A 13,751-nucleotide genomic window follows, 5' to 3' on the forward strand; every position below is an offset into this window, starting at 1 on the left:
ATAAATACCTCAAGGTGGGGCACACCTAGATACACTCAAGAAGGACCAAGTAGGTAACGACACTAAACAGATAATTACTGGAACTACTTGTAAACTATCCTAATTCGCATACTAAAAGATCCACCCTGGAGCAAAGAGAACCCCCTAATAACAAAGCCCCCTCCCCACAGAACATGCACGGTGAAAAAACGAACACTGTACCTTTAAATGGAGACGAGACTTGCAGGACTCAGTGAGAAACAAGTGTGGCTAAACGTAACAGTAAACAACTGTTCAAAACGTTAACAAGTGTTTTACCATGTGTCAAGCGCCGCGCTAGAGCTGTGGGTTTGCCACCAGCAGCCGCCTCTGCGCAGAGGTGCGCCAGCGGCGCCCGGCCCCGCGCCCCCGGGGGAGGCACCGAACCCCGCCGGCGAGGCAGCACCCGTAGCTGGCCGCCGGGCTGCTGGGACGGGGTGGGCAGCCGGGGGGGGGCCCAGCCCCGCCGCGGGGATTGGGGACCCGGGCTGGGATCTCAGCCCAGCGCCCGGCAGGGCTGAGGGGAGCTGAGCCCGGCCCTGCCGCAGGTCGCGGGAGCAGGAGCTGGCGGCCCCGGGGTCTTACCGGTAGCACAGCACTACAGTCAGGATTGCCGGAGGGACACAAAGAGAAAGGAGGTGTTCAGAGCTGTGAAAGATACATAATTCAGGGTCCATAATATAAATAATCAAGTCAATTGATTATAATGGTACCTCTGGCCTTAAAGATTTCTAATATTCAGAGCACATTTTTCTTTTCCATGTTTATAAATCTTGCTTTGTCATGTGAGATGCAAGTGATTCTAATGAACTGGGAATCAACATACTTGTGCTGGACACCTGTTACCTGTGAAATAACACAACTGTCAAGACTGTCTTCCCTCAGCTCTCTCAGTTTTCCCCTTTCTTTGTAATCCCACGAGAATCCATTTCCAGGCTTTGTATTACTGCCTTGCACCATTCTGTCTTTGGACTTGCAATTAACTCCTTACCCACTAAGCTGCCTATCTACCTTACTCTTTGGTTATGCGTTAAGCATTTTGTATGTTCCTGTACGAAAAGCTTTCCCCTCCTCTTGGTTAATCACACCAGCAGTTTCCCTCCTGTGACTCACTTGGATTTTCCCTCTCCAGGAGAGGATATCAGATGTGTGAGACATGGTCCTCCTTTTGTGAGTCCACACTAATTGTCTTTACAAAAAGTAGCATCCGTATGCTGCCCTGCCCAAAAATGAAGCACTCCCACCTTTTGTTTCTGAGCAGCATGATCTGCACATTTTCTCTAAGGCATACTCCATCTCCTCTGGAATGTACTTAACGTGTCTTCTCTTTTGTTAGCTCTCTGAGGTTTATTACTTTTTACTTCTTCAGTTGTAACTGAGTTAACCTGACATTTGACTCAAAAGAGAGGAACTGGGTGAAAAGTAGCTCTCTGAACACTTGAAGAAAGGCAAAGACAAGCAACGGTGCTATGTTGCAGGCAGACAGGTACTATTACCCATGTAGCATGGATTTATCTAGGTATCATCAGTTAAACAATACAGGAGGGTTTGTATTGATGTTAACATAATCCTGTTACCCCAAATCTGGGTTCTTCACCCGGTGTGCAGGAGCCGGTCCACACACAGAGTGGAGATACTTGTTCATTGCCTGTCTGCACAGCAGCAGGTGCTGGGTGGTAAATCCACAAAGCTAGCACACCCCTTAACACGTAGCAAAACTTTTTATACGCTTTGAACAATTGCTTACAAATACGTTTAGCCACACTTGTTTCTCACTGGTTCTTACAAGTCTTGTCTCCATTTAAAGGTACAGTGTTCGTTTTTTCACCGTGCATGTTCTGTGGGGAGGGGGCTTTGTTATTAGGGGGTTCTCTTTGCTCCAGGGTGGATCTTTTAGTATGCAAATTAGGATAGTTTACAAGTAGTTCCAGTAATTTTCTGTTTAGTCTCATTAACCATTTGGTTCTTCTTGAGTTTATCTGGTTGTGCTCCATCTTGAGGTATTTATGATGTCTATTCCTTCTCCCGAGGCCATGTTTTGTTAACTGTTCATAAGGATTTAATGAACATGCTCTATTTTTCAAATTCTTCTTTTTCACTATAGATATTTACTTTTTTGCTTTTCCCTCTGTTGTTCTTTTCAAAGCAAATAATTCTTATATCAATTTCTTAATTGTTTAATTGCATTGCATTAACATCCAGAAGACGCAGTTATAGATGAGTATTTTATTATGATAGATACCACACATATACAGGACAAAAATATCCAGGGCCTGTTCTAGAACTAAGGAATAGATCTATTATTGCTAGTTGGATAAAGGACAGCAAATTACAAGGATTTAAACTATGGCAATGTCATACACAGTGGAACTGAGAGTGGATGTGTAACTGTAAGCCACCAGCTGAGGTGTCGAGGAGATATATCTGAAGTAATAACTTATAGTTGCCTAAAAGCTGCAGCAGAAACCATTCTACTAAGCAGAGGGCAGAGAATTTTGTTCTTAAGCACTTTTGACAAGGACACGTCTTCTTCACATGTAGCACAAGTGCTAAGAGGAGGGCATAGAGCAAAAGAATTATTGTTAGTACTGTGCTACTGAAAAAATCCCAGCTGTCAGTTTTCAGGCTGCTTTGCACTTTTCTTAAGAAATCAGCACTCAAAAAATGTTTCTGTGTTTTTATATGAAGTTACGGCTTATTTCTCTTTGAGAATGTAATGCTGTTCAATCAGTTTAGTTGGTGCTTTAGCAGTTCATAGTTATCATCAGTGGTTACACTGACATTCAAGAATTCTCAATGTTATGCTTACAAAGAGTCCCTTGGAGACATTCCTTTCAGTATTAGCCTAGTGACTTTCGTACAATTTGTTTTTCAGATAATTTAGTCAGGGATTTTTAAATTATAACAGTAGACCTAAACCACAGACTCCTTCCTACACAATAAAATTGTGGTATATTTATTAAGGTGCATAGAACAATAGTTATCATTTGCGTTTGACTGGTGCAATGAGAACACTGGGTACAACACATTAAATGGATTGTGCTATGACAACGTTATCAGCCTATTAAACTACTCCAATACCTTCACTCATTTCCTCTTTACCATAATGCCTTCGTTTTACACAGCATGCTATGCCCATGAATACCATCACGGCATATATGTAAGGTGATCTTATTCAGAATTTATAACATAACCAGAGAACACTCTATTGGTTGTTTTCAAGGCATTCTATTTTTATTTTTTTATTCTATCATTATTTTTAAGAGTGTGCTGCCATTTCAGTAGACATTTCTGTGAGTTTGGGAAGGATAAGGAGTTGAAGAATCTTTTAATATTGGCAATTGCTCTGCTAGACATGTGTTCTCATATTAAAGTTTAGTACATTCTAGACAACAGACAGATATGAAAAATCTATTTCTGTACAATGGTTTACTTTTGAACTGGTGGTCTGACAAAAAAATGGTGTAATGCTGGAACACAAGTAGCTTTCAACAACCTTCATGTTCACTCAAAAAGTTGCACAAAGCCTCTCTTGTTGGTGAAGCCTGTATTATCTACAAAGTAACACTGAGAAATTTTAATAAATCAGAGCAATAGTTTATTAACTGAGGTTGGTGGTCTATCCAATTTCATTTTGGTATTGGTAGAAACTACTTTGATGGAGAACTAGGATATCTCTGAAGGCAATGGCTTTAAGTGTCAGGGATGAAAACGAGTCAGACTGCTCTTTAAGGAAGAAAAAAGACACCCAAGGGTCAAGGATGACCCCAGCACAGGCAGTGCCCTCAGTGATGACACAGTACGGTCCCACAGAGTCTGTCTGAACCAAGCAGGGTCAGGTTCAAGTTGGTGATAATAACAGGTCCCATCAACAGTGTAGTAATCATCGGCTAAGGCAAAGTAATGAATCAGGTTCTGGGTGAAGTCAGGAAACCCAAACAATTCAAGAATGATAGAAAACAGGAATGGAGAAAGGTACATGTATAACACAGCTCAGGACAGGATGGGATGGATGCTTAGGCCTGGACTTAAATGGGACTCCTGGGCCACGACAGAGGGTGCATGGGTGATGGTTCCCAATGAGACCAGTTAAGGCAATTAAGGCTTGTAAATGCACTCATGGCCATGACAAAAAGTCACAATTTGCACCCTTAAGAACTCCTGTGGATGCAGTGATGTGTATATTTTCCTCCACACACTTTCTAGATGATAATGACTCTAGATCATCTGATGAGATGACAGTTACCACAGAAAGAAAGGGCTAGAAGACACATTAATAGATCATTATTTCACTTCCCTGAAACGAAAAGCAATAGTATCTGTCATTTCTGACAGAAATCTGTTCAATTTATTTTTAAGACCCTCTGACAATTAAAGTTTCACATCACACACAGGCAAACTGTGTCTTAGCATTTATAAGGTATCCTTAATGTTTATACTGAGACTTTACCAGTGCCTTTCAAGCACACTGGGGGGTCTTCTGTCCTCTGCAAAGATAGGGACCAAGTATTCCTCTTTGGGTTGAAGAACTTAGTTCGTCCAGTCCTCCTTCTTTGGTTTCATTTGTTAGCCTGATGATACTTATTCTTACCAATTGTCTCAGCTCATTCTCAGGCAGAAGGAAGCACTGCGCTCAAACTGAAATCCTCCTAGTCAATTCATATCACCAAAATCTCAGTACAATATTGATCTCTATCCTAGTAATAAAGCAATGTTGACCACATAGAGATAGCCTGCAATCTGTTATAATTCTCAGTCTTCCCTGAAGAACACCTGCCTGACAAATTGTTAATTGTCCAGTGCCTATGGAGATTATTTCAGTATTAGACAACATCCTGCATTAAACTTTAGTAAATTTCACCCCATCTTTTTATTTAGACCACATCTTCAGTATCTCAAATAAGCCAAGTTAATTTTGAAATCTGATGCTTTCCTTCATATTTCAAGTTATTTATAGTGGAGTACATTTCAAGAGGACAACTGTTAATGTAACATAATGCTTCAGAGTAACATTCAGATGCCCTTCATAAGTGTGCAATGAGTTACTGGGGTTTTCCGTAAGACCTGTTACTATTAATCATATAACTCCTGACCTTTGCAATATGATAAGGTGTGACTGAGATGACTCAGTACATTATCTACTCTATTTCTTAAAAGAAAATAAACCTCTTTTGTTGTTCAGTAGCACTGCAGGTACCTAACTGTTCTCTAGGACCACAGTGCTTAACAAGGTGCAAATCTCTGCAATCCACAGACGGTTAGCAGAATGCAAGAATGAAGGAGGTTGCTGTTACCATTTACAAGCGATACAAAAGTAGAATGACTTATTTGAAGTCATATAGCAGATGACTGGCAATACTGAAAGAAGAACTGAACTCCACCAAACCCCCCATTGCTTCACTGAGCAGTAAAACATTTACTGGTGTCCTCCTGACAAGCACTTCCATAGTTTGAAATGTTGCCCCATAGGTGGGTTCATTACCTGACACGCAGCACCAGGTTGCACGAAGCGGGGAGCTGGGTGCCAACCCACAAATGCCCGGGTCTCCACCTGTCAAACCGCCATACTGTTTGCACAGTTTAAAAGCATACAAAGACATCACCCCTCGCTGGTTACCAGTTACCCAGCTCCTTCATTACTCCATTTCCCATTTGTCAAATAATCCTCTCACTTCTCAGTCAGTTCACATGCTCAGTCTCAACTTCTTTTGGGCCTGGGGCATTTCCCGAGTCGGTGGTCAGTGAGTGGGTGGTTGCGATCTGTCTCTGCCGGAGTTACCTTTCCCCTGGCTTTGCTGAGCTCCTTGCCCATGTGAGCTCCCTGCCAGCCCATCCACCCACTGGAGGGGCTCCCCTTGGGGAGCTGCTGTTCCTGAACAGAAGGATTTGCCGGTGCCTCACGATGCGCTCAGCAGGACAGGCACAGCCCTTGGAACATGAATTCACCCTGAACAACTCGTTCGCTGCAACTGTCTCAAAGTCAAACCACCACCAACATTCAATTTCATTAACTAATGGATATCAAAGTCATACCAATGAGTCAGCTATCTTGAAAATGAAAAATAATAAGAAGGTCTTTGTCTCTGTGCCTTCTGTGCCTTATTTACAATCTCCTCAAGTTCAATAAAGGACTGAACACATTTAAGGAGAATCTCTTCATCAATTTAGCCCTCTCTACTGAGCTTAGGAGTTGATATTACCTGTTATTAGAAGTTTTCATTTTTCAGAGAGCATTTCTGTTCACTTTTTTTTAGGGAAATACTAAATTTGACGGCAAAAAGTATAGTCTATATAAGTGCTGCGTATTTACTTAGCTTTCTAGAATGCATCTACACCATGCAGCACATAAGAATACAGCATAAATAAGGTTATCACAGGCAATTCTAAAAAAGTTAAATCAATCTCTTTGGCTGTAGCATAGGAGACCCTGTCCTTTTAATTTGTTTTTTTCCTTACTTATCACCATTGTACAGTCTGGTTTTTAAGTTATGATGAAAACCTTTTGTTATAGTCAGATCCAGGTCCCATTATTGCTATACTGAATCCTGACTGTGGATTCCAAAGCAAACAATGAAGCACGATTAGGTACTCTGTCTTGATATTGCCATAGATGGGATTCAGTCACAATGAACTTGCAAGCCCTATGCACTTACAAAAGGAAGACCTATAAGGAAAGATGGATTAACTTATGGCTGATACCATTACCATATGTGAACAGTATTTTCTTTTCACAGTTTTTTGTTTTCTCTCAATAATGAAGAATAATTATATCCTGTTTTCCTTATGACAGAAGAAAATTGCCAGAGGTCTCTAATACATAAAGGATTAAATCCTAAATAAAACATTAACTGGCCAAAGATGGTAATTTTAAGGACGAGCTTAAACAATATCTCAGGATCCTAGGAGAAAGGTGTTCCATTGAAACCAAATCAGCCATTCTTCCTCAAAGATAAAGGTAACTCCTTTACCAGAGCATTCCCATTTAGAGCAGTACTTTTCCCTCTTCTCCCACAGGCTATTATATAAGACTTTTCCACCACAAAAGCTGAGATACCTCCTGTAATTCTCCACCTAAACAACATTATTATTTATTTTCCTTTTAGAAACCAGCTGCTTATTAGAAACTAACTACTGATTTTCCATCTGGGTCTGAGAATTTCCTTTGTTAAGCTCAAAGAGGCTCCTTACTGGAAGGGTATTTAGGCTTATACATTACATAGAAATCTAAGAGGTGTGCACTACAAAACATTCATGCTTTCCCTATTTACTTTTCCTTTTACATGATAGAGAAAATCAAGGCCAGACAAGACAGATACTGTAAACCTTTTAGCATTACTGACTTCAGGGGTTATGTGCTGACTTAGCTGCAGAAGGTCTTGCTGCAAGAGCCTTTGGAGACAGAATCAAGTCTCAGGTCTGACAATGTTGGAGACATTCTTTTGGAATCCAAAGAGACTTCCACTGTAGCCTTGCTCTTACTTCTTTATATATGTCCTTCCTTGCTAGTCTGAGGTTTCCACAAGCTCCCCACCTTTGTGGTTTCTTTCTTAAACAAGGCTAAATGGATTTCTCTTCAAAGCATTTTAGTGTCCCTGGGGAGTACTGAACCAGTGTCCTTTTGACAAGACATTGGCTTTGCATATGATCTACTGGTGTGCAACTAGGGCATGGACATGCTAACAAACCCTGGTTAAATTCCACTTGGCTGCTTTGTCACAATCTATGAAAATTACTCATCTTTTACTGTAGTACAGAGTTCACCAGCCTTCTAAATCAAACACTACTATTAAAACAGGCTATTAGATGCTTGCTGAACTGTGCTGCATAAGATGCCAGAATTGTTCCACGTGTACACAAGATGATGTATTCTGGTCAGTGATGCAAGGAAGTGAGATTCAGCAGATCAAGGTTCAAATCCAGTGGTAATGTAGAGGCCCTCCCTTAGACTTCATACTGGCTAAACACAAAACATGATCCATAAGTTTTTTATCACTATGTTAGCATGCCATTCCTCTCAAAGTCATCAGCTTCATTGAGAGGCAGAGCACTGAGAGGCAGAGCTTAGGCATCCCATTTCACTGACAATGTTACATGACCTCCAGACTGCAGATGCCTGTCTACTCATCAGACTGGAGTGTAAGGCTGTGGAACTGGAGTCCATCTGTGCTGACCTACCTTAACTTACAGAATTTCAAACTAGTTACTTAATTTCTCCCTATCTTCTCTAAAAAAGCTTTGCAGGGATGCTGCGAGGTTTAACTCTTTGTTTACCTCTGAATGCTTTTATCATGTAGATGGCTACAAACCCTTCAGAAGGTATAGGCAAGGAAGGAGAGGCAGTGAGGTAGCTCTGTTCATCAGGGAATGTTTTGACTACCTAGGCCTTAATAATGCCAACAAGGTCAAATGTTTATGGGTAAGGACCAGGGGAAGGCAAACAAGGCAGATATCTGGTTGGAGTCTATTACAGACCACACAACCAGGATGAAGAGTCATATGGAATATTCAACAAGCAGCTGGGAGAAGTCTCATGGTCACTAGCTCGACTTCTTGTGGGGGACTTCAGTCTACCAGATGTCCAATGGAAATGCAACACAGCAGAAAAGAAGCAGTCTAGGAGGCTCCTGGAGTGTGTGGAAGATAACTTCCTGACAGAGCTGGTCAGTGAGCAAACCAGGGCTGATGCTCCACTGGACCTGCTGTTAACAAACCAGGAAGGACTGCTGGGAATCCTGGGAAGGATATCTTGGGCACAGCGATCATGAAATGATAGTTTTCAATTCTCAAAGAAGTAAGCAGCGGGGGCTCAGCAGAACCATTTCCTTGGGTTTCCAGAGGAAAACTTTGTCCTGTTAAAAGCCTGGTCAAGAGTCCCTTGGGAGACAGTCCTGGAGGGCCAAGGGTTCCTGGAAGGCTGGACATTCTTCAGGAAGGCATCCCCATGTCCTGAAAGACAAGCTGGTGGGGAAGAAGACCGGCGTGGCTGAACCAGAGAGCTTTGCCTGAAACTCAGGGGAAAAAAGGAGAGGTTACTGCCTTGGGAAGAAGGGACAGGCAACTCTGGAGGACTATAAGGATGTTGTGAGGTTATGCAGGGTGATTATTAAAGAGGCAAAAGTCCAGCTAAAACTCAGGCTGGCCACTGCTGTAAAAGACAACAAAAAATGTTTTTACACATACATTAGAAACAAAAGGGCGGTCAAAGGTGATCTGCATCCTTTATTGGATGTGAGGAAGGGAACATTGCAACAAAGGCTGAGGTACTTAATGTTTTCTTTGCCTCAGCCTTTAATAGTAAGGCCAGTTACCCTCAGTGTACTCAGCCCCTGAGCTGGAAGGGGGGGACGAGGAGCAGAATGAAGTTCCCGTAGTCCAGGAGGAAACGGTCAGCGACCTGCGGCTCCACTTGGACACACACAAGTCTATGGTGCTGGATGGGATCCACCTGAGGGTTAGTGAGGGAGCCGGTGGAGGAGCTGGCCCAGCCACTGTCCATCAGTTATCAACAGTCCTGGCTAACTGGGGAGGTCCCAGAAGACTGGAGGTTAGCCAGTGTGACACCCATCTACAAGAAGGGCAGGACAGATCTGGGAAACGACGGGCCATTCAGGCTGTCCTCAGTGTTGGGTAAAGTTATGGAGCCAATAACCCTGCGCACCATCATAGAGCACGTGCGAAGACAATCAGGGGATGAGGCCAAGCCAGCATGGGTTTATGAAAGGCAGGTGCTGCCTGATGAACTTGATTTCCTTCTACGACAAGGTGAACCCACCTATTAGGGAAAGGCTGTGGGTGTTGTCTACGTGGACCTTAGTAAAACCTTTGACGCCGTCTCCCACAGCATTCTCCTGGAGAAACTGGCTGCTTATGGCTTGGGTGTGCATACTCTGTGCTGGATTAAAATCTAGCTGGACAGCTGAGCCCAAAGGGTGGTAGTAAACAGTTACATCTAGCTGGTAACCAGCCACAAGTGGTGTTCCCCAGGGCTCAGTATTGGGGCCAGTCCTGTTGCATGTGGGAGAGCAGAAATCAGAGCTTGCGTATCCACACAGCCAGTCCTGTTTAATGTCTTTATCAACAGTTTGGACGAGGGGACTGAGTGCACCCTCAGTAAGTCTGCAGGTGACACCAGGCTGGGGGGAGTGTTGCTGTCCTTAGGGCAGGCAGGCTGTGCAGAGGGACCTGGGCAGGCTGGAGCGATGGGCCGAGGCCATTCCTGTGAGGTTCAACAGGGCTCAGTGCCGGGTCCTGCCCTTGTGTCACAGCAGCCCCACACAGCGCTACAGGCTGGGCAGAGCGGCTGGAAAGGGCCTGGTGGGAAAGGGCCTGGGGGTGCTGGTCCACAGCCGGCTGGGCGTGAGCCAGCAGTGTGCCCAGGTGGCCGAGGCGGCCAGCAGCACCCTGGCTGGTACCAGACACGGTGTGGCCAGCAGGGCCAGGGCAGCGATGGTCCCCCTGTACTGGGCACTGGTGAGGCCGCACCTCGAACGCTGTGTTCAGGTTTGGGCCCCTCACTGCAAGAGGGACATGGAGGTGCTGGAGCGTGGCCAGAGAAGGGCAATGGAGCTGGGGAAGGGTCTGGAGCACAAGGCTTATGCGGAGCAGCTGAGGGAGCTGGGGCTGTTTAGCCTGAGGAGGAGGAGGCTGAGGAAGGATCTTATTGTCCTCTACAACTACTTGAAAAGAGGCTGTAGTGAGGTGGGTGTTGGTCTCTTCTCCCAGATAACAAGTGATAGGACAAGAGGAAACAGCCTCAAGTTGTGTCAGGGGACATTTAAATTGGTTAATAAGGAAAAAATTCTTCACCAAAAGGGTGATCAAACGTTTGAACAGGCTGCCCAGGGAGTTGGTGCAATCACCATCCCTACAAGTGTTTGAAAGCCTTGTAGATGCGATGCTTAGGGCACAACTTAGTGGTGGACTTGGCAGTGTTAGACTAATGGTTGGATTTGATGATCTTAAGGGTCTTTTCCAACCTAAACTAGTCTGTGATTCTATGAATTCTGTGATTCTATGATTCATATCCAGAAACAGAGCCCCTCACCCACAGTGCTGAAAGTCAGCAATAAAGTCAACTTTATATATTTATATATAATGCTAATGTCACAGTTTTTAGATGAGTATCTACTGTGCTTTATAACGTAGTGTTGTCATTCTTCAAATTGGCAAGCCTGGGCATGTAGCTGACATGACTTTGCACAAGAGCATGTTTTGAAGTCTGACATCTAGTATCAGGCTGCCTTAGAAGCTGAGTTCTAGCTCTTAGTGCTTTATTTTTCCCAACTGTAAAATATAAATATTGAGTTCACGTTGTTGTTAAAGAAATAAATATAAGATACACTCAGTGACCTTCAGTGCCTGGGAAAGTTTTCATCTACAGGCAGTCCAACAAATTCATAGTGGAAGCTCGGGAATATCAAGAAGTCAAAGATTCTTGTCTTTGATAGCATATCACACGGGACAGGAATGGATTGAAAAGAGGAGGAGGAATAAGGGGCAACTGGACAACTGAGAGGCAACAGGGCTGAACTGTAGGGGAATTCCTGACAGAACAAGGGCATACTCTACCCCTGCAGGAGTTGGACAACCCTGGCCTGCAGATTACAAAGTTACTTTGAAGATCTTGTACTGTCCTTGAATAGGCAGAATAAAGAATAATGAACATTGTACAAGAGCAAAGACGGATGCCAAGCAAGATATGAAAACTGCTAAACTAGCACATCCTTATTAGGCACTTGCAACATGAATACATAATTAACAACCAATCAACAACTAACCTGAATACGTAATTGTAGTCCAATCAACAAGTAACCTGAAGACATAATTGCAATCAACTAACCAATGATTTTTACCATGTGAACAGTGTATTAGGAGTATAAATATGACTAAGTTGCTGAATAAAGTAGGACCACATGTAGCCACATTGGTGTGATTGTCATTACTCGGCTGACTCTCCAATTTGGGACTCTCTTCACTGAACCTTAGACTTACCAACGACAGGCAACTTGTTAATCAGTTCTCCTGACTGGAGAAACAGGATTCATCTAAGACTGACTCACATTTATGGTAAACCGATCTGTTTAAGCACCATGAGGCTCAACCATGCTGATTCCCTTTTCTTGCATGGAATGTCCTGGCTATGTGCATTAGGAGTAATAGGTCTATATAAAGGACAGAGCACACAGGCTGCCAAGGGATGTAACAGTGCAGCTGGAGTACAAAATTAGGGCTGCCTGAAATGTCTGTTTTAGGAATACTGGGTTTCCTGTAATCTGCTTATTAAAAATGTGTTTTCTCAAGTCATCTGGTTTGCTAAGGGACAGCAAACAACAGCTGTTTTGGCAATAATTTTAAATTCCACTTCGATATTTTAATCCAGGATTTAATAGTCCCCAAGTCCTAAATTTCTCTTTGTTTGAAGTCTTGCCCACAGAATACAATCCAAACATCTGCTGTGCTCTTGTGGGGTTGACAAGGGCCAGTGAATTGCAGAAGAGCTGCCTTGGAGGGGCTCTTTCATCTCTGGGCTTGAATAATGTACTGTTCAACTTCTAAGTACTTCAAAATGCTCATGAATGATGCAGCCACAGTCATTCTATCACAGACAAAGCTTCCATGTGCAAAGATACCCACGGGTAGCCTTCAGGCAGGCTTAACAGTACCTGTATATGCTCTGAAGTGTTGCTATTCTATATGTTAGAACCATATTGTTTCTGTTATAAAGGACTTCTATATTGGTGCATGGTGAGTTACAGAGCTTTGCTCATAAAATTGATTTTTGACATATTGGTAATTCCTGAGTTTACATTTGTGTTTCTTAACACTTCACAAGAGGCCTTATTTCATCCACAGCAAGCATCTGAATAACTCCATGCTTAGAAGTTGAATCTAAGCCGACTGAAATCAGTGGAAAAGCTTCTAGTTTAAAGGTGTCTGTATATAATCTAACATTCTTGTAGCTTGGTGTTTGCTGCAAGAGGGGGAAAATTTTTCTTAATCTGATCAAGAAAGTATTCTTCATCTGAACTAGCTAAATAAAAATTAATCCTAATGAAGGGAATGTATTTGAAGGTTTCATATCAGTGGAAGAGTGTGGGAAGCCTGGTACCTAATATGTTAGTTTGTGAAGCCTATACCTTCACTGACTGTACATTCAGTAGGCTAACTGAAGAACTGATTTTTTTTTAAGAGAAGGCTAAGATAGTTTAGCCAGCATCTTCTCTTCCAGGTTCAGCTTTGCAAGTGGAAGAGGTTATTTTCCCAAGCTGCTTGTCTTCCTTTTGCTTTATGAAGTTACTTTTTCCTTAGATTTATTGGCAAGGGACTTCCTGGGAGTGTTTCTTAATTTACTTCTGGCAAGATCAGCTAAGCTTGCTGGCTTAAGCTGGTTCAGACAGGTTCAAGGCAGACAACAAGCAACTTGCTTTAGGCTGTGGGAGGATGTTTCTCAATGTTCTGCCCCCTGAAGTTCAAGGAAAGCTAGTAAAAGAGGCAGACATTGAAGGTTGTTCCTTGCCAGGTCCTGTTTCCACTAAAAGCAACAGAAGTACAGACATCACCAAGATCATGACAGTCCAAGCCTATAACAGCAACTGAAATGGAGCCAGAAGAAGAAAATGCATTTACAACAGAATAAAAGATAGTATCTCCATAAACTTAGTTGAATTTCTGAAAGCAGAAGGAGTTCAGCTGTTATGCTATATTTTAAGTGTAATCTGAAGGCTTAAAGAAAC

This window comes from Falco punctatus (assembly GCF_963210335.1).
Source record: "Falco punctatus genome assembly, chromosome: Z".
NCBI classification, from domain to species: domain Eukaryota; kingdom Metazoa; phylum Chordata; class Aves; order Falconiformes; family Falconidae; genus Falco; species Falco punctatus.